Source organism: Pogona vitticeps, chromosome 3 (genome assembly GCF_051106095.1).
Source record: "Pogona vitticeps strain Pit_001003342236 chromosome 3, PviZW2.1, whole genome shotgun sequence".
Taxonomy (NCBI): Eukaryota; Metazoa; Chordata; class Lepidosauria; order Squamata; family Agamidae; genus Pogona; species Pogona vitticeps.
The window spans coordinates 74,582,630-74,604,738 of record NC_135785.1 but is presented as its reverse complement, the minus strand read 5'-3'; the positions used below and the strand labels follow the sequence as shown (position 1 = coordinate 74,604,738).

Genomic DNA, 22,109 nt, shown 5'->3' with positions numbered 1-22,109 from the left:
AGCCATAACACAAGATGCTGACATAGATCTTAAAACTCAGGTAGGCTCACACAAGTGTAAGTTTTCCTTGCCACAAGCATTTTGGCTCAAACCAGTGCCCTAAAACAGAGGGCTGCAAACTGTCAGACCTCCTCTACACTTGGCTCAACAACAGAATGAGGGTGCTATCTGATGTCCAGTGGAGGAGCTGTTAAATCTTTAACAGTATAATCACATTTCAATTGATATACAGTTAAAATAGCATATTAGAAGAGAGTTATGTCTTATGACTGTGGATCCGTTTAAAATAATGTAAAGGTCCCATGTACATTCATAAGCACATTTTATTTCTTTGTTTCACTAACATAAGGTTTCCCTTCTGAAACAAAGTGGAGGGTTCTTTTGAAGAAAAAAAAAAAGGTCCTCACAGCTCTACTTCCATGGCTTATGCCAGAGGACATATCTTTTGCATCCTTCTTTTATCCTACAGCCAGGATTAAGGAGGCTGACTCATCACTTGGATTTCTCTGTTGCAATTTAGCCTTTTGAGCAGGGGTGGGAAGCCCTTTACATGTTGGGCTACATCTCTCATCATTCCTCATCATTTGCTATGCTGCAGTACCGCTTCGGCACTTTCTTCTTTACACTTTTACTTAAAGTCATTTCAAGTTTTTGCCAGTAAGATGGTGCCATTTGCATATCTTAAATTAATGATGTTTCTTCTACTAATTTTCACTTCTCTTTATTCTAAATCTAGTCTGGTTTTCTATATGGTATGTTCTGTGTACAGACTGAACGTGTAAGGGAATAAAATGTATCCTTATCTCACCCTTTGGCTATAGGAAACCATTCTGTCTCTCCATATTCTGTCCTAACAGAGCAGGGGTGCTTCTTGTCCACAATCCCGGTTACATATCAAGATCTTGTGTTTTTCCTCTTCTATTGCTCTCTTCTATTTCTTTGTACTAACCATTATAATAGTTCTCTATGTCTCTATATAATAGTCACTGAAAAACTGCATTCAGAGTTCTGTCTATTTCTGTCATCTTTTTCTTTTTGCTTCGCACCTGTCCTTTACAATTTTCAGCAGTTCTTCTCTCACTTATCTAGCTTTTTCTTTTCTTTTTACTACATGAATTGTAATTTCAATCCACAGTTCTTCTGGTTCACAGTCAATTGAGTTTAGTAATGGAAATTTGTTCCTGATGTAGACTTTGAAGTCATCAGGAGTGTTGTTTAAAGACAGGTACTTTATAATGTTAAAGAAAAAGTCTGTGTAATTCTCTCCCTACCATTAAGTAAAGTAAGGTGGGCATGTCAGGTAGCAAATTTTAGATACTGTATTAAGACAATACATTATTGTTGATGGCGTTTTCTGTATAATATGCCAAAATAACCAAGTTCAGCATGAGTCTTGACACAGATGGGTTGTTTGGTGCCATTTCCTACTCTGCTTCACACAATAAAATCTCTTGGGATAGCCCTGTTATATTTCTCAAACTTCTGTCAACAAAGTCCGCATCCCAGTGGATGCTAAGAAAACACTCTTTTTGCCCAATAATAGGTGACATTGAAAAGAAAAGAGGAAAAAAGTGAAATGGAAGCCTTTCTTCCTTTCTATTCATTGCAAGATGTATTTTATACATTGATACGTATTTACCACCTTCGCAGTTAAACTGCTGTATAACTATCCAACCCATTGTACTCTCCAGTCTCATTTGGAGAACACTTTTCCCTCACTTTCCAAATTCTCCCATCTTAGTTATTCTTTCCACCCCTCAAAGTCTTTCAGAGAGTCAAATAACTATAGTCAATCCTGTCTGAACATTACCTATATATATTTGCTATATATTTGTAATAAGCTATATCTTATTTAATTTTTTTAGCCCTTGTCCCATTACTAATCTCCCACTTCAAAGAACCTAGCTTCTGGTGTATGGCTTTCCCATAACAAGACTTCCCACTTCAACCCAACGTGTCACTTTAAGTTAAAAATCCAATTGGCAAATTCATTTTCTATTTACATTTATTTCCATCTTTCTTCCAGTAAGGTCAAGGTGATTTACACAGCTCTCTTCCTCCTTATTTTATCCTCTAAACAACCCTGTGAAGTCAGTCAGACTGGAAGTGCAACTAGCATCAGATAACCCAATGACTTTCATGGTCAAATGGGGAATTGAATCCAGGTATCCCAGGTTCTAGCTGAATAACTAAACACTATGTCATTGTGACTCTTGTCATAGTGCATACTGTGAACATAAATACTACACAACTGGATCAGGAGATACAGTAACAACCTAGGCAGGTGCTCTCTAAAATGTCCCTCTATTATAATTTTGCCTTTTTGTTGAATCATATTTTATTTTTAAAAACCTGACTCAGAGAACTTAATGCAATTAATTAAATGATAATGAGAGCAGTATTGTTCTCCCAATATGACTCTAGAAAAATTCTTTTTCAACCATTGTTTTTTCAATAGCAGATGAGTGTGAGGACCAAGAGCCATCAATACCATTATTTTCTATTACCATGCTTCCTAACTGGAGTTTCAAATGTCATATGAAACCTCTTTTCCAAGTTAATGGAAAAGTGCAGGCTAAGTTATACTCTGTGCACTTGCATTTCCAACCTCTACAAAACATACTTTAATGAGGGCCATCTCTCATAACCTGACCTACAAAATTTAAATATACTTCATTTGGTATATAAATATAGATTCAAACTGTTAACTTCATATAATAAACAAGGTTTAAAAAAACCAACCCACCCACATATGAAAATGCTGGTCATTAATTGTTAAAATGGGTGGTGTACTCACCTACTAGAAGATGCTATAGGCTGCAAAAAAAAAAAAAGAATTAGAGAAGAATTTTAAATGGTGCCTCTTCAATGAAAACAAAACAAAAAACTGAAAAACTCTTGGTTGTTTTAAATTGATTATGCATAATTTTAATACCACACACAAACCTTTAACTCCAATTTAATCTCTTAAGAGATGCCACCAACATTCTTCTGCTATTTGGATGGCAGGAAGACCTACATAAATAAAGAGCTTTTTCAAGCCATTAAAGGGCAATTACTGCTGCACTACAATTATTTATAACCCCAAAACATCAGCAGAGATTCAGGTTAAGGTGAACTCATGAATGCAAAATAACAACAACAACAACAACAACAACAACAACAACAACAACAACAACAACAACGCTGGGGTTACAGTGGTCTCACTTTCAGACTCCTCCATATCCACAGTAACATTTAGATGGAGACATATTCACATAGACACTTTGTGTGTGGTTTGTACTCTGGAAAGCATAGAGTTAAGCTTCTGTGAAAACACCCTGAGCACATGGAAACAGTATTTTAATTCAATGAAAGAAAAGTGCAGCTTGATTCACTCAAAATAATATCAGTTAGTTTTTGCCATGTTTTTAAGAAAGCTATAGAATTGTGGTTGTTGTGGGTTTTTCAGGCTCTTTGGCCATGTTCTGAAGGTTGTTCTTCCTAACGTTTCGCTGTCCTCTGAAGATGCCGGCCACAGAGACTGGCGAAACGTTAGGAAGAACAACCTTCAGAACACGGCCAAAGAGCCCGAAAAACCCACAACAACCATTAGATCCCGGCCGTGAAAGCCTTCGCGAATACTATAGAATTGGGCTTTCCATACAAAGGTATCTCACACCATATAGAGCAGCAGCACAAGCTCTCTTGACATCTGAAGTGAGAGGATAACTGCTGCACTCCCTGCCCCCAGCACACAACAGCCACTGGCTATCCTGAGTCTTGCTTTTATGATTCTTAGAAAGAATCATGCACAGAACCTTGATGGCAGGAGAAAGCTACACAGATGATCCCCTAGTTATCCCTTCAATCATGCCTGGCTCTGGAAAAGGCCCTCACAGCCACACACTGAGAGAGCTGCTCCACAGAGCATGACCAGACATTGAAGATGGAAAGCAGAGCTAGTGTTATTTGAAGCACCTGCTACATAGTCATCTCGCTTTCGCAAAGCATCTACCCTTCTCAGTGTAAAGAAGGGGTCTCAAACATGCAGCCCTGGGGCCATTTGCGGCCTGCCAGATGACAGTTTGTGGGCCCCACCTTGCCTTCCCCCCCCCGAAGCACCCACACGTCCTCTGCTGTCAAGAGTCACTCTCGGCCCATCCTTGAAGAGCACCTCCAAGCCGGCAACAGCAACTGCCACCGCCACCTCTTCCAGGGAAGCGGCTCTCTTTCTCTTTTGGCACCCTCAGAACCAGCCCGGCCAGCGGCCACCTCAGCGCCCAGCGGTGCTTCCTCCTCCTCTTTGTCCTGCTTCAGCTGCCTCGGCTCTGAAGGCTGCCTGGGCTCACCTTGCAATGTTTGCTCCTCTGTCATGGTGGGGGTAGCTGCTGCTGCTGCTGAGTGTGCCTTTTTTTAGGGAGGCCCTCAGAGGAAGGTTGTCAGATCTGTGTGTGTGTGTGTGTGTGTGTGTGTGTGTGTGTGTGTGTGTGTGTGTGTGTGTGTGTGTGTGTGTGTGTGTGTGTGTGCATGCATGCACCTGTGGGGACCCCCGCCCTGTTCTGTTTAATTTCACGGGTACCAGTGGGGGCTTTTCTCCTTTGACAAGGCAAATTCTGTGAGGGTTTTTTGAAATTTTATGTCGTGCCCGCCTCTCCCCGGCTAAACGGTCGCTGGCGCTCCTTCCCTTCTCCGCTTCTTTGTCCTGCTGCTGGTGGTGGTGGTGGTGGTGGTGTAGAAGGAGACAGAGGGGGTCATGGCCAGTGATGAGGGCTTGTGCATCCCTCCTCCTCCTCAGAGCCCCAGCTGGGCTAAGGAAACTCCCGCACGGCTCCCTCGGGCTCTTGCTCTGCTTGGCGGAAAATCTAATGTGGCCCAGCCTCACTCAGACTGTGCCCCCAGCGGCCCCCAGGTAAATTGAGTTTGAGACCCCTGGTGTAAAGAATTATCCCCCTCCCCCTAATAACATACAGCAATTTGGTCATACAGCAAACCTGTTTTGAAACCGAAGGATATTGTACGAACTCTGAGACACAGCACAGGAAATATCTAATCTTCAAAGTCTAGGATTCTTGCCTATGGTTCCTGTTGTACACCATTTTGAAATCAGGTGAGTCATGTTTAATGGAACAACAGTTGATGTAAGATATAAGATATAAGATAAGCTCTCTCTTGCTCTTTCCTCTTTACATAACATTCTAACCAATGTATATGAACTGATACAATGCACACAACTGATAGCATAAATGTAAATTGGCTAAGTAACAGGATGTGTTCACTATTAACAATTACATTTTAAATATTAGGAACCCCTAAAACACTCACCTATGTATTCATGATCACTTTTATAGTGTAGTAATAGTAATAAAATTATTGCACATCAATAAAATAAATAACCTGGACACTCTAAGTCAAATGAATGTGAAAATGCAACAAGAGGATTTCATGGGCATGTGTCTCTTTGGGATTTGAAATGACAAACATTTCAACATCTGAGCTGAAATGTTTCAACATTGCTTTCAATGTGTGGATTTGACATTAACTGAATCTGTAACAAAAATTCAAAAGCAGGGTGCTCAGGAAATAGTCCTCCCTGGTGGACCAAGTTTATACAGTACACCGAGAGTTTTATTTATTTTCTCCCAAGATCCCTACCATTTACTGCATGTCATAAAGAAATCCTCTTAAAAGCTGAGCTATTCACAGATATGTCTTACACTGGCCAGCAACTTTTTGAATAAACAAAATGATAACTTCCCCCATATATCAGGTTGTCAAAATAAAGACTAAGCCCTGCAACAGAAAACTTCTGACTACAGTAGTTGGAATAGCCACGTTCAAGCACTGCTCTTTCTCCCTTTGCCACAAGCTACCTTAATTTCCTAGAGAATACCAGTACAGTATATGAATCAATGGTATGAATCAGACAACTGAACACCATTTATAGTAAATGATTGTTCAAAATGCATTTGCAGTGCAAATTCAGGGCTAACCTACAAAAAATATTTTCCCCCACCACCACATGATGAGTATTCACTGCTCTAAATACTTTGAACCACACTCCTATAAATGTTGTGTGAATAACTTTACTGCACGTAAGGATGCATAGGACTAGAAAGTTATGGAATTTTCATACATTAGCTAAATTTACTGGGTTTTGTCCACGATTTCTATAAATGCATGTTAAATATGTTTTCCCCGTAATTTTTGAAACTAAGTTTTGAAGACAATTTGCCACTGGATGCTTTTCAGTAAGTTATCTTTTCCATATTCCCACGAATTAAAAAAACAAAACACAGTTTCAACTTGCACTTGCAGTTATTTATTTATTTGATTATTTAAAATATTTATCTGTTGTCTTTTTCCTAAAGGATCCAAGGTGGCTTACAGTATTAAAAAAAACAAGTTTAAAAGCTAAAATAATAAATCCTTTTAATATTAAAAAATAATTTAACAAATATCATATTAAAAAATAAGAGCAATATTAAAAACACAAGTAAAACAACAGAATGTGTTTATTTATTTATTTATTTATTTATTTATTTATTTTATTTCTATCCCGCCTATCTGATCATATTAGACCACTCTAGGCGGCTTACAGTAAAACAACAATGTAATTTTAAGACTTTACAACAGAAACGTAAATAATAAAAAAGAATAAAGAACAGAATAAGAAAAAAGATCGTCAAGGGTTTTCTGTTGGGAAGGCCCGCCTATACATCAATGTTTTTAGTTGTTTCTTAAAAATGCCCAGCGAGGGAGCCGCGCGAATCTCAGGGGGCAAGTTGTTCCAAAGGCGAGGAGCCACCGCCGAGAAGGCCCGGTTTTTGGTCTTTTCCTTTCGGACCTCTCTCGACGTTAGGCTCCTCAGCCTTATCTCCTGGCTCGCGCGAGTGACACGGGTAGATCTAGGTGGGAGAAGGCGTTTCGCCAAGTATCGAGGTCCTAAACCGTTTAGGGCTTTGTAAGTAAGCGTTAACACTTTGAAATCAATGCGGAATCGGATGGGCAGCCAATGCAATGCGGCCAGAGTGGGGGAGATATGTTGGTATCTTCTCAGCCCACTGAGTAGTCTGGCCGCCGCATTCTGCACCACCTGTAGTTTCCGCAGCAATCTCAAAGGTAGCCCCACGTAGAGCGCATTACAGTGGTCTAATCTCGAGACTACAAGCGCATGTAGTTTAAAAGTTTACCCTTTTAAAAAATCCCCTTGGTTTACCAGTCATTAAAGGAAAGCCTGCTTGAAAAATGTATGGTGGTGAACTCTTCCCCAGTCCTTTCAACATACAACATGTCTTAACTAGACAAAGGAGACACAAACTACAATGTGCTTACCTCATTGCCTACTGTACTTATTCCTAAACCTATCTTATGCTGACAGAAATCCTGGGAATTTATTTCCCACATTCATTTTTTGTACACATCACTGCTTGTGTACACAGCTGAAGCTCTCCTGCCACCTGAGGTGGGAAGCAGTGCAATCTTCACCATGCAATGCTAAAGAGCACACACCACACTGAAGAAGGAAAAGCAAGAGGCAGCTTACATCGCCGCTCTCTCTTTTCCTGCATGCTGTGTTCGAAGAGCAAGACCAGTGAATGGTGACAGCACTTGCAGCCTCACCATGGGATGAACAAGACAAGAAAGATATGGCAGCAAAGGCAGAGAAGTACATCATATTGACAGTAGGAGTAGCTCCCCCCGAAGCACACTAGAGAGAAAGGCAGAAGCACCCCACCCAAGAGGGAAACAAACAAACAAAGCAGGAGAAGCAATGGAGACACTCTTGATTCTGCCAGAAGCCAGCTAATAACGGAGCTAGGCATTTCCTGAATTCCTGCATCTAAGGGTTCCTAGAGCCAGGCTCTAAAAGAGAACCCACAGAGCCAGGAATCCAAGGAAGCGCCAGCTGAACCCTCTGCCAAAAGCAGTTGAGATAGAGGGATGGAATCATAGCTGTCAGTGCCTCACCACCTGAGGTGATCACGTCAGTCAGGTTAATAGGAAGGCAAGCCGTGCCATACCAGTAGAATCATCAGTCATGAAACCCTTTTACAATAGAAGCAGTGATCGCTTTATGCTTACCACTAAAAACTACTCCAAATCAAATCCAAATTAGAATAACCCCAAACTAAAAAAAGATGTTGAGTTCTCCAGTTAATTACCTGGTCAAGGCTAAAATTAAACAGATTGTGTTAATTCTTTTCTTAAATCAGGCTATGCAGAAAATAGAATGAGAAATTAGGTCACTGCAGAAAGAGAGAGCGATATGAATCTAAACACATCATAGTTATTTTATAATCTGTAGCTATCCACTTATTTTGTCCTGAATTCTAGGGAGAATTCATACATCTTGGAAGACGTAGCACTCCATAGTATTCAATTCAGTCCTTTTAGTTGTTCATTCTACACTTCAAAAGCCACAGAACTAAAACTCATTTAATAGTCATATGAAGATTAACATGCAGCAAATAGTTCCAGCAACCAACCAAATTCAATAAAACTAATTAGTTTTCCCTTTACACTCTAACACAGCTGTCCTCATTACCTCCTGGATTCTCCTCACTCTCCCCATGCCCTCCTCCCTTCGCCAAATCCCTCAGCAACTGACCTTCAATTTGAAGGAGTAAGTGGCCTGGCCTAAACAATTCCAGATACAATTTTTCATACAATTAAATGCAAGCCCAAAACATTTAGGTACAACTGTACAATTATAGCTGATTAATGTGCAAGGTAAAAAAAAAAAAGAATTTCACATCTGAAGTCAGAAAGAAATACTATTAATTACATGATATCATAACATGAAATGAGTTTTCTTTTCAAGAATCTCTGGTGAAGCTTAGAAATAGATCTGAGAGGAGAAACCCATGAAACACAGCACCTGAAAATGTGTGTTTGTGTGTGTATGTGTGTGTGGGGGGGGAGATGGGGAGGAGGGAGAAATAATAATGGATTATGATTTGCCTTTTGTCTCAGTTCTTATACTATTTTTTTCAATGAGCAATCAAAAGTACTGAAAGGAAACAAGGGGGATATGTTATTGATTAATGCCTGCCAGATATCAATTACTTGTATGTGGAAAAAGAAGGGTGCCCTATCTAATACACTGAATGTTGCTGACGTCAGGAAGATTATATAGGTCAAAATACAAACAGAATATGGAGAAATGTAGAATGCATACACATTACATATCTATAATAAAACAAAATAATCAGGATTAGGGAAGGCTGCAAAGAAAATACTATTAGCTGTACAGTTCATCTATATAGGCTTATGTTGCATTCAAATAGTTTACATTAATAAAGGTACATACATAGTGTGTGTGCATGTGCACACATATGCAGACATCTTTTCCTTTTTATATATAAAGAAGGGTTCTCACAGTGGGGAAAAAAGCTAATTTTATTTGCAAAATTATTAGAGCCTCATATTCGAAAACCATGAGCGTAGCTTGTAAAGGAATCTTACTAGATTAAATGTCACTACTTTGCCCACGTAACTGCTTGCTGTGCCATAATGACACAGCACACAATTGCTTTCCAGGAAACATCTGTTAGGAACTAGGAAGTTCAGTAATAACTTCCTTCATTTCTTTCTGTTCAGTGTTGTATGCATGAAAGACAGAAAGAGTGAATGCGACCAATAGCAGCAATTTTTGGGCCTGAAATCATTCCCTGCCCTATTCCACAGCTCCCAAAGGCTTCCTAAGACGAAAGGGAACCCAGAGCCTAATGTGAAAGATGTGAAGCTTTTAAATTGCAAAAATGGCAGTGGCATGGCCATGGCTGATGGCATTGCCAGAGATCCACAGCATAACTTATGCCAACTGGATTCCAGCCAGAGATCTAGCAGTACATCCTGAGTTATCTTCACCCCATCCCTGATATAACTGTAGGACATGAAAATATGCACTGCAAATCTGTCAGACTTAAAAATTTATAGTTCTGGAGCACATGAACTCAGATTCTGGACTTTTTCTTATAACACTTATAACCTGTCCTCTTTTTTAAGAATTAAATTCTGTAGTAACATCTATTGAAACGATGTCTAGCAGGGGCTAAATTCTAGGAACACGTAAGAATTGGAGACATGTTACTGACCGTCACTGGTCAACAATGAGTGACATCCTCAAGCAGCACATTATGTATTGTGTTTCTCCATTTAGCAATCCCAACCACAATTTAAATTTCAAGTATCTTGACTAAACTATCTGCAAGCTGTGTAAGCAAATTCAACTGAATACAGTATGAACTAAAGTTCATTTCGGTGTGTTCTCCACGATGATGGTGACAGAAATTGTTCTTCATCACAGCCACTGCATCTGCACAATCTCTTCCAACAGAATTTTCTTGAGTGACCCACAAGCAGAAAATGTAGAGTATGTAATAGCCCACTGGGAACATTTGCAGACTAGTTTGTAGATGAAATCACTTGCATCCATGCCAACATGAATGTCGTTTTTGATATAGGTCCAATGGATAGAACTCATCCAGTTATAGTGTATACTTCTCAATCTGTGAATGCAGATAATAAAATCCTCCAAGATATAACAAGTACCACATGTGTGCTTGATTTTGTCCTTCCTAGTTTACAAAAAACTACCAGAAGGGACTAGAAAAGGAATAACATGAATGTTTCATGACAATGTGTGATTCAACCATGCCTGAAAGGAAAAAAAATACAGTAATTAGAAGAACTTTGCTTTTTAAAAAGCCACACTATCTAAACCCCATCATATTATATATATTTTTTCTGGACAGTTTCCAATACTCCATTCTTAAGCAAGCCACTAGAGTGTGTGGCATCATCCCAGCTCCAGTAGTTTCTCAACAAAGTGGGATATCTAGATCTATTTCAATCTGTCTTGGATATGGTAAAGGGGAAAACACTGGTTTGATAGATCCATACTGTGATTATCTAGTGTCACCTCCCACACTGAGGAAGAAGCTACAGTAAGTCTCTCTCTTAACATGCCAGCTGTGCTTGTTACTAGAGATGTCAGATCTACTCATGGTTATAAATGACTTAGTTACATTCTGACTACTGTAATACACTGCATGTGGATTGCTTCTGAAATGTCATAAATCTTTTCACTGGAATGTGGGTGGAAGCTCTCCTGCACCCCCTCCCCTTCTTCCACTGCTGCCAATGTCCCCAGAAAATCTTGATATCATATGGTCCCTCTAGAAAATTATGGGTAATGCAAAAATCCCTCCCTCCTTTCTTCTCCTCTCTTAGAAACCCATGAAAAGCACTTCAGCAGCAAAAAATCTTAATATTTAGATAACATAAGGTGGTTTAATTATCTTGGATGGCTGAATAGCAGCAACAAATTTAGCAACTGCTACAGGGAAATAAGGATTTTTATCTTCTAATAATGTAGGAACAAGGTCTTCAGAGAATGGTATTTCCAAGATGTCCAATAAATGTTTTTTTGAATCATATCTCACAGTTGCTTAAAAAGGGCAAGAACACAGAATATGTGAATAGGTATCCAGCCTAGTGCTGTCACATGGACAGGCCTTTCAGAGCAAGGTTGTCCTGACAATCTTTCTTGCATCTCCCTCAAAGGAACAATATTCAACCTCACATATAAAAAGGCTCAGTAATAATGTGGAATAGTTAGATGGAAAAATATTATGGGGACTGAGTTGAGAACAAATCTATCCCTCCAAAGCATGTGTAGAATTCTCTTCAAGTCTTCCTAATAGTGGGAGCAAAGCTCTGGAATTAAACCCTTAACTGTAAGATGGAATGCAAAGGTCAAACAAGTGCCATCTTTGATCATAGCACCAATATGTCTTTATTGATGTAAAGGTTATTTATTTATTTATTTATTTATTTATTTATTTATTTATTTATTTATTTATTTATTTGATTTTTACCCTGCCCCTCTAGACAACGTCTACTAATGTTCCTTAGCAATGAAAATAATGTAAGAGGTTAGTGTTTATATTCTCCCATAAACCTTTGTTTGTTTATGAGGGCAAACTGTTAAGTTTCCCCTCCTAAAACAAACTTATTAAGGGGGAAGGAATGTGGTGCCCACCCAGGTAATGAATATTCATAGGGTATCTGCATATACCAATGGGAGTGCTGGAGGGGCAGAGTCAAGAGATATAAGAGACTCAGCAGGAGGAGGGGGAATTTAGATAGAGAGAAAGAGAGATAAGGAGTTAGAGTTGAAGAGATTGAAAGTTTGGGAGTTTGGGCAGGAGAGTGGTGGTTGAGAACAGAACGCCGTTACCTTCCCACCGTGGTGGCACTTATTTATCTACTCACATTTACATGCTTTTGAACTGCGGTTGGCAGGAGCTGGGACAAGTGATGGGAGTTCACTCTGTCGCGTGGATTCGATCTTACGACTGCTGGTCTTCTGACCCTGCAGCACAGAGGCTTCTGCGGTTTAACCTGCAGTGCTACCACGTCCCACAAGCTGAGCTAAGGCGCCTTAATTTACAGCTGTCACTCTTCACTGAAATTTGCAGTAAATCATTTACTGGTATCTTCTTGATCCTTTTACATCACCAGAATAATGTCCTAATGTTGGTAAGTAGCCTTGCTTTTGAAAGTCATGAAAGGTTTATAACATACATATTAGCAGCCAAAATCAGTGGTAGTGGTTCGATATATACACAATATTTGCTTATGTTTTGTTGTACATGGACACTTATTTATTAATTATATTTATCTCTCACTTTCTGCCAGAATGCCACTCAAGGAAGCTAACAATAATAAAATACAAATAAGGGGAAAAAAACTCACATAAAACATATAAATAAACTTAAAATACAGCAAGAAGAAAAGGCATTCAAACTTAAAAAATCCTGCCAGGCAACAAGCCTTCTTGAAATGCTAAAGGAATAAAAGTAAAAGTACTTGTCTGTCAACCCCTGTCTTGTTTGGATTGAACTTCAATTTGTTCAACCTTGTTCAGTCCATTACCAATGTCAGATGATGATTCAGAACTAGAACACCTTGCTTAGATTTTGATAAAAAGAAGAGATAAGGCCTATCCAGTCATTCTGAAAACATGTGGAGAGCGCACAGTAGGAGGACAGCATGCTCTGTTGCTGCTTTCCTCACAGAAAAATGAAATTATGAAGAGATCCATGTACCCCTCTCCATGTGAACCAGACCCACCTTCCCCCATTCTTTATGTGTACTGACTCCTGTGAAAATTTGCAAAAATACAATAGCCTATCCCTTTCCAGATTGTCTTTTTCACAACTTGTTAGCAACAGAGGGAGCCGGAGTGGCGTCCCCCTTCTCTGTATGTACTCTTGACACAGTTTCAGAAAGACTGAATATGACTTATGTTCTTGAAAACAGATGCTGCTTTGTCTTATTAATTTTGCTCAAATTACAATTTCTATCATGCAATACTATTATGAATTCTCAAACATCAAGATACTGTTAAGAGATATGTGTTAAGGATTCTAGCTGTGACTTCTAGAAAGAGGTTCCATGTGTTCCAAAAAAAAAAAAAAAATGAGACCATCGTGCAGCCAATGGCCCATGACCTTCATGCCTGACAGTGTCCTCTGTCCAAAAAAGAGCCTGGCATAATAACATCATGGCTGGCCCTTCACTGAAGATATTCTCATGGAAGTCTGGGTATATAGTTTCTCACAGCCCAAAGCTTTATTTGCTTTACCTTGCCACTTGACAACTCACCCCTGGACATTGTAAATTTGATTAAACAGGAAAACATCATTTCTGAAGGTCTACCCCTTATTATCCATCTCTCAGGGTATATACCTTACTAAAAGTCGCATTGAGTTTAACTGATCACATATGGAAGGAATTTTTATCTTGGCTCATGAACCAAATGACTGAAAAACATACTTTTCAATACCTCCTGGGGGGATGTTTACTGAAGTCCATATTTTCCCCAAAAATGTATAGATGTGCCAGTTTTCATATTTTTCAATCAGAATACACAATACAATATTAGGCTTAACCATTCTGCTAGCACAGAAAATGAAACCTAACATTGCCATGGGGGATTGGCTCCACTGAATTAACATCATTTAAGTGTCATTTGATTTTTAATTTCAGGAGAAACGACTTTAGCCAGATGGTTAAATACAGTACAATCTCTGATTTGGAAAATTGTTTTCTTCAAAAAAAATCCCCATGCCAGGCACCACAATTTCCAAAAACAATGCATAAACTTAGGAACTTCCACCACATTCAGCTGCAGGCTGCTATCTACATGTTCTGGTTTACTAAGATAGTATTTTGGAGATAGTCTAGGTTCCTTCAAACATAAAACTATAACTATGGCTTCACCACAAAATATGTGAAGGCATTTCTTCTTACTGCTGTTCATCACTTGGAAGGACAGAAAAAGCAGAAATATGGTAAACCTGAGCTCTCCTCATCTGCAGTGCTAGCTGATACAGGCATAATACAGTATACAGGAACTAAGACCCACTCTGTTCTTTTGGTCTCAGTCACATGATACCACACTGTAACTATTGTTAATATTACATTACACCTATTTCCTGCTGGCTGTACTATACGGACCAGGGGTGGACAATTTGCAATCCTTTAGCTGCTGTTTGCCTGCAAATCAAGGCAGTCCTTGCCTGTGTAGTCAATGGTAAGGGTTTCTGGAGCTTCAGTCCATTAACACCACGAGGGCCAGAAGTTGCCAACCCCACAGTTTAATCCAGGAATAAGACAACTAATCCAATCTAGGTACCCATGACCTCCAAGTCTGAGTAATGTAAAGCTAGCTATAGTTCAGTGAACATTCCTGCAGACATCCTCAAGCTGCATTTATGCCAGGAGTGCAGAGAAAATGCTGGAAATTAAAGTGCTTACAGGAAGTTAAGGTAAAGCTACAACTCTAACACAAACAAGTTTTATTTGGCATAAGCTTTCATGGGTTCTAGCCCATTTCATCATATATAAAATATATGAAATGGGATACAATTTATGAATATGTGGGCCAAACAAAATGTGGGAGGTTTTACACTCTATCCAATTGCTATGTGTTGCAGTTTTCTAATTTGGGTCAGGATCCAAACATAATCAAAGGCTTCCACAGAAAAGCTTCTACATTACTGACAGAGTAATTGTTCTTTTCAATGAGTTTGTGCCCCAGCCTCTACCATGAATCATTGCTATATTCACAGAAATTTCAAAATGATTTGGTAACTAGGGTGTCAAGAAGAGGAAAGGGGATAAATGAGATCTGCTTGTTACAGAACACACGCAAGGCTCTGTCAGACATTTAAAAACTAGTTGCATCATTCTTCAAATCACATGAGTGTGTTTTACAAAACTTCTTAACCACCTTGCACAATATATGCAGATGATTAAAGAATTCTACCTAGATTATAACTGTATACATTTTCTAAAATCCAAACATATTAGATTTCTCATATTTCACTTACACAAAAAACATGAAGATGATATGTTAGCCACACCATCCAATATTTTGTTTTCCTTTAACACTTGTTCTAGAGTCATGCTTAGCACTGACTAAGGTGCTATTGTCTGGTGAACATTCTTGTAGAAATCCCCAAGCTGCATTTACTCAAACAAGGGTTTGTAACCATCCATGTCATTTTTATTTTCTTAGTAATGTTTGAATTACAAAGGCTTTAATGGTCTGATTCTAGACATCTCTGTTAAAAAGCAAGGTCCTGTGAGCTCAGTGGTGCCTATTTCCAGACAGATGTGGTAGGATTGCTTCTTAAGTCTGATGCCTTCGGAAACAGCCTAAATAGTAGCGTTCTGAATGGCAAGAGTAAAAACACATCTGGCACAGCATGTGACTAAAGTCGATGATGTCATTTTTCTGGCATCTGCACTGTAATGGTACATGCTGGACTCCATGCAGATGGCAAGGCCTTCCAAAACACAAAGATAGTGCAGTACTCACTGGAGATACACAGGACGGAAGAATTGCACCCTTCCTTACAATTAAAACAAATCTATGATCTTACTATTCATGATCAGATGTCGATCAAAAGAATAATTTCCATTGAATATTTCCAATTTACTCAAGTAAACTTTTATTTTGCCTACACCACACCATGCAGACTCTTTTGGGCACTGAAGCAGGGATAGTGGTTAAAAACTAAAATACAAACTCAGATTGTTGCTCAGGACATAAAACATTTATAATATTTAGGAAACCAATTGATTAAATGGAGAACAAATAAACAATAAGATATTCAAAATATAAACATAAGTATATATGATAATTTAAGTACCAAACATATTGTTATGAAGAATAGCTTTCAAGTGCATTTTATGAAGCACAAGATGCAGATGTTCCTCTTGTGCTGCATGTTTTTAACAGAAAACAGTTACGAATCCATGTTTTCTGACTTTTCTAAAGAGAGATCGAATCAGGATGGATGGTGGCAGATATCGTGTGTCCAATGAATAGTGAGCATCTAAGAGGAGAAAGTGCCTTGTTCCTTTTAGTTGACTTTTAGTTTTAAACAGTGCCTTCATTTCTTCTGCGTATTTGGAAGAAGCATCTCCCAGATGTTTACAGTCTGGCATGGCCTGTAGATCAATTGGCTCTGAAGTGGAGCCAATCCTCCTTTCTTTGACAGATTGTTTTGGTGCCTGCTGCTGCTTATGTGCCCCAGCAAAAATCTACTGCTGTTGGCTGACCATGAAATACTGAAAGATGAAACTCACAGTGCTTCTGGCAGAAAGAAGGCTTGAAACAGAAGCTTCAATGTCCAGGGTTGGAATCTTGTCTGAATTTTCTTTCATGGAGAGCACAGCCTCAAGAAACATAAGGTCAACACTCAAAAGGTTAGAAGAAATGTCCTTCTGTGGGGTTACCTGAAATGTACTACAAATGTGAAATAAATTTGTTCACAGTTGCTTTGCCAGTTAAACTCTAGGCAAGGAGGGGAAGATCAGGATGCAAAAACTTTATGACCTCGGACACCAAGGCTTTTAAATCAGGCCCTGTGTACAGAAGACATTCCTGGCCCTTTTGACATGGAGCAAATCTGAGAGAGAACATATTTAGAAAGGTAAATAAATGGCTATTTTTCAAACTCTTTTGTAAGGAACAGATGTTGTGAAACAGAAGCAAGGCAGGCTGTTCAGTCTGCCAGGCATGGAATAATATTTGAACTCCTCAGCTTGAGCCTAGGATTGTGGCTGACCACTACAGGCAAAACACATATCACAATGTACTACTACAGTGGTTCTCAACCTTGGGTAATCCAGATGTTCCCGGAAGCCTTCACCACCAGCTATGCTGGCCAGAGTTTCTGAAAACTGCAGTCCAAGAACACCTGGGTTACCCAAGGTAGGGAAGAAAGCACTGTACAACAACAACAAGCACAGAAACAGGCGGATGCAATGTAGCACTACAGCAGTACTAGTACAGATCATGTATTAGTCGTTTTGTACCTCTAGTGACCAGATACTCACAGACCCAAGGTTGACATGGGTATTATCTGAGAATTTTCAGTAGTGTTTTATCTTTTTAAAATATGTTTAATTTGTTTTATTCAGGATTTGGTGCATGTACTTTTAATAACCAGTATGTTTAATTGTTTCTTAATAATGTGAGTGTTATATTTGTAATTGTTTTAATAGTTGTATTTTTGTATCTTTTGTAAGCAGTCTTGAGACCCTCTACAGTGGGAAAGGCAGCATAACGAATGAGCGAACAAACAAAACAAACAAACAAATAAATAAATAAATAAATAAATAAATAAATAAAAATAGTTCTATGGAAAGGAGAAACTGAAACAGTGGCAGAAACGCCTGGACTGATCACCTGCTATCAGTCAATGTAGATTTATTTTAACATTGGAGACAATGAAAAGCCAGAGTTGAATCATTTGTGAAAGTAGTCTTAGTCTCATGAAACTGAGGAAGAGTGATGCTTAATCCAAAGTAGGCAAGCTTATCTGTACAGTATATACAGATGAGCGTTAGATCTGGATCTGTTTTGTACACTTTGCCTACCCTGTTTCCCCAAAAATAAGACATAATCTGAAAATAAGCCCTAGCATGATTTTTCAGGATGCTCATAATATAAGCCCTACCCCAAAAAATGCTGTTGTTTAGTCGTTAAGTTCTGTCCGGCTCTTCGTGACCCCAGGGATGAGAGCACCCCAGGCCCTCCTGTCTTTCACTGCTTCCCGGAGCTTGGTCAATTCATGTTGGTAGCTTTGATGACACTGTCCAACCATCTTGTCCTCTGCCGTCCCCTTCTCCTCTTGCCTTCACTCTTTCTCAATATCAGGGTCTTTTCCAGGGAGTCTTCTCATGAGATGGCCAAAGCAGCCATCCAGCACTACAATTCAAAAGCATAAATTCTTCGGCAGTCAGCCTTCTTTATGTTCCAGCTATCACTTCCATACATCGCTACTGGAAAAACCATAGCTTTGACTATTCGGACCTTTGTTGGCAAGGTGATGTCTCTGCTTTTTAAGATGCTGTCGAGGTTTGTTATCGCTTTCCTCCCAAGAACCAGGCGTCTTTTAATTCCGGGGCTGCTGTCACCATCTGCAGTGATCCTGGAGCCCAAGAAAGTAAAATCTGTCACTGCCTCCATATCTTCCCCTTCTATTTGCCAGGAATGGGACCAGTGGCCATGATATTAGTTTTTTTTGATGTTGAGCTTCAGACTGTATTTTGCACTCTCATCTTTCACCCTGATTAAGAGGTTATTTCATTCCTTCTCACTTTCTGTCATCAGAGTGGTATCATCTACATATCGGATCTTGTTGACATTTCTTCTAGTAATCTTAATTCCGGTTTGGGATTCATCCAGTCCAGACTTTCACATGATGTATTCTGCATATGTTAAATAAGCAGGAGGACAATATACAGCCTTGTCATACTCCTTTCCTAATTTTGAACCAATCATTTTGAACCAATCATTTTTCCATATCCAGTTCTAACTGTTGCGTCCTGTCCCACATATAGATTTCTCAGAAGATAGAGAAGGTGGTCAGGCACTCCCATTTCTTTAAGGACTTGCCATAGTTTGCTGTGGTCCACACAGTCAAAGGCTTTTGTGTAGTCAATGAAAGAGAAGTGGACGTTTTTCTGGAACTCTCTGGCTTTCTCCATAATCCGGCGCATGTTAACATTTTGGTCTCTAGTTCCTCTGCCCCTTCGAAATCCAGCTTGTACTTCTGGGAGCTCTTGGTCCACATACTGCTGAAGCCTGCCTTGTAGGATTTTGAGCATAACCTTGCTAGCATGTGAAATGAGTGCAATTATACGGTAGTTGGGGCATTCTTTGGCACCTCCCTTCTTTGGGATTGGGATGTAGACTGATCTTTTCCAATCCTCTGCCACTGTTGAGTTTTCCAAATTTGCTCGGATATTGAGTGTAGCACCTTAACAGCGTCATGTTTTAAGATTTTAAATAGTTCAACTGGAATGCCATCACCTCCACTGGCCTTGTTGTTTGCCATGCTTTCTAAGGCCCACTTGACTTCACTCTACAGGATGTCTGGCTCAAGGTCAGCAACCACACTGCGTATCTGAGTTGTCCGGGATATCCAAATCCTTCTGGTATAATTCCTCTGTGTGTTCTTGCCCCGTCTTCTTGATGTCTTCTGCTTTTGTAAGCTCCCTACCATTTTTGTCCTTTATCATGTCCATCTTTACAGAAAATGTTCCTTTAATATCTCCAAAAAATTTTTGAACAGGTCTCTGGTTTTTCCCTTTCTATTACTTTCCTCTATTTCTTTGCACCGTTCATTTAAGAAGGCCCTCTTGTCTCTCCTTGCTATTCTTTGGAAATCTGTATTCCATTTTCTCAAACTTTCCCTATCTCCCTTGCATTTTGTTTCCCTTCTCTTCTCTGCTATTTGTAAGTCCTTGCTGCACAGCTACTTTGCATTCTTGCATTTCCTTTTCTTTGGGATGGTTTTTGTTGCTGCCTCCTGTACAATGTTACGAGCCTCCATCCATAGTTCTTCAGGCACACTGTCCACCAAATCTAGTTCCTTAAATCTGTTCTTCACTTACACTGTGCATTCATAAGGGATTTGATTTAGATTATACCTGACTAGTCCAGTGGTTTTTCCTACTCTCTTCAGTTTAAGCTTGAATTTTGCTATAAGAAGCTGATGATCAGAGCCACAATCAGCTCCAGGTCTTGTTTTTGCTGACTGTAGAGTTTCTCCATCTGTGGCTGCCAAGAATGTAATCAATCTGATTTTGTAATTTCCCATCTGGTGATGTCCATGTGTAGAGTCGTCTCTTGTGTTGTTGGAAAAGAGTGTTTGTGATGACCAGCTTGTTCTCTTGACAAAACTCTATTAGCCTTTGCCCTGCTTTGTTTTGAACTCCAAGGCCAGACTTTCCTATTATTCCTTTTATCTCTTGACTCCCCTACTTTAGCATTCCAGTCCCCTATAATGAGAAGAATGTCTTTCTTTGGTGTCATTTCTAGAAGGTGTTGTAAATTTTCATAGAATTGGTCAGTTTCAGCCACTTCAGCATCGGTGGTTGGTGCATAAATGTGGATTACTGTGATGTTGAAAGGTCTGCCTTGGATTCATATTGAAATCATTCTATCATTTTTGAGATTATATCCCAGTACAGCTTTTCCCACTCTTTTTTTTACTATGAGGGCTACTCCATTTCTTCCATGAGATTCTTGCCCACAATAGTAGATATGATAAACGTCTGAATTGAATTCGCCTATTCCCGTCCATTTTAGTTCACTGACGCCCAGGATGTCAATGTTTATTCTTCCCATCTCCTGTTCAACCACATCCAGTTTACCAAGGTTCATAGATCTTACATTCCAGGTTCCTATGCGGTATTCTTCTTTGCAGCATCAGACTTTTCTTTCACTTCCATTCACGTCCGCAGCTGAGCGTCCTTTCGGCTTTGGCCCAACCACTTTGTTAGCTCTGGTGCTACTTGTACTTGTCCTCCACTCTTCATCAATAGCACGTTGTACGCTTTCCGACCTGAAGGGCTCATCTTCCAGCATCAAATCTTTTATCCTTTTCTTTCTGTTCAGGTGGTTTTTCTTGGCAAAAGTACAGAAGTGGCTTGCCAGTTCCTGCTCCAGGTGGATTATGTTTAGTCAGAACTCTCCACTATGACCTGTCCGTCTTGGGTGTTCCTGCATGGCATAGCACATAGCTTATCTGAATTACTCAAGCCCCTTCACCACGAGAAGGCAGCAATCCATGAAGGGGGGAAATTAAAAAAAAATAGAAAATAGGGGGAAAAATTGAAAAAAATTGAAAAACAAAATAAGCCCTTGTTAAATGAAACCCCGCTCTCCACCATTGTGCAGTAACCAGACGAAGATGACATGACTGTATTTGATTAAATGTAGATTGTTGTACATTTTTTTTAAAACCTTGAAAATAAGCCCTAATGCGTTTTTTAGAGCGAAAAGTAATATAAGACCCTGTTTTATTTTCAGGGGAACATGGTATTTTTTTTAAACCCAGTCAAAGCATGACTAGGAGTACACTCTCAAATGGGAATCTATGGCTTTTATACAAAAATGCCTTTAATACAAAAAAAATTGTATTATTGTAAATACATGAGTGCCTTTCGAAACAATCACAAGTTTCAAAGAGCGGGAAAAAGCCTATTTTTATGTCAACAATTGAATATAACCCTCTATTCTCCCCTCCTCTGCCTGCTGTCTTCTGAGAAAATTCTGTGAACTCATCATGAATACTTCCCCCACACAAAATAACACAGCTGTATTCATTTATAAAACAAAAACAGCACTGTAGGAAAATATGCTGTTCTTCATTCTGATGAGTTATCAGTCCAACAAAAAGGGTAATGTTAAAAATGGAAGGCATGCTATCTAGAAAGGTCAAAATATGTCTTGAAGAATTCTCCAGCACTTGTGGAATATAACTAAATTTTACCATGATGCCTTAATTATCACTGCAAATCAACAATATGATAGGATCCTAAGTGAACCTAAACCTAATTGTAAAAAGCTATTTAAAACTGCAAAGTTAAGTAAGATTATAGAACGAACAGAAGAACGGCAACTGCTAGTGAAAACCATACTCTGTGAAACAGTGCGCAACATCTTCCCCTTTCATATAGTCAATTTGTTTGCCATTTTGGAATAGATTTCCACGTATAATCCTGTTTTATAGATGGTTTAATATATATGC

At 39.2% G+C, this 22,109-nt stretch overlaps 1 protein-coding gene across 3 annotated transcripts in view; it reads right to left on the bottom strand.

Annotated features, from left to right (window-relative positions):
- PTPRE (protein tyrosine phosphatase receptor type E) overlaps positions 1–22,109 on the bottom strand; it is a 146,415-nt gene that overhangs the window by 100,580 nt on the left and 23,726 nt on the right. Inside the window, exon 2 of one of the 3 annotated variants that reach the window (XM_072995411.2) lies at positions 2,798–2,817. The exons of the other annotated variants lie outside the window; for them this stretch is intronic. The gene's annotated coding sequence lies outside the window, so the exon portion shown is untranslated. The remainder of the gene's footprint in view (positions 1–2,797; positions 2,818–22,109) is intronic. 3 annotated transcript variants of the gene reach the window in all.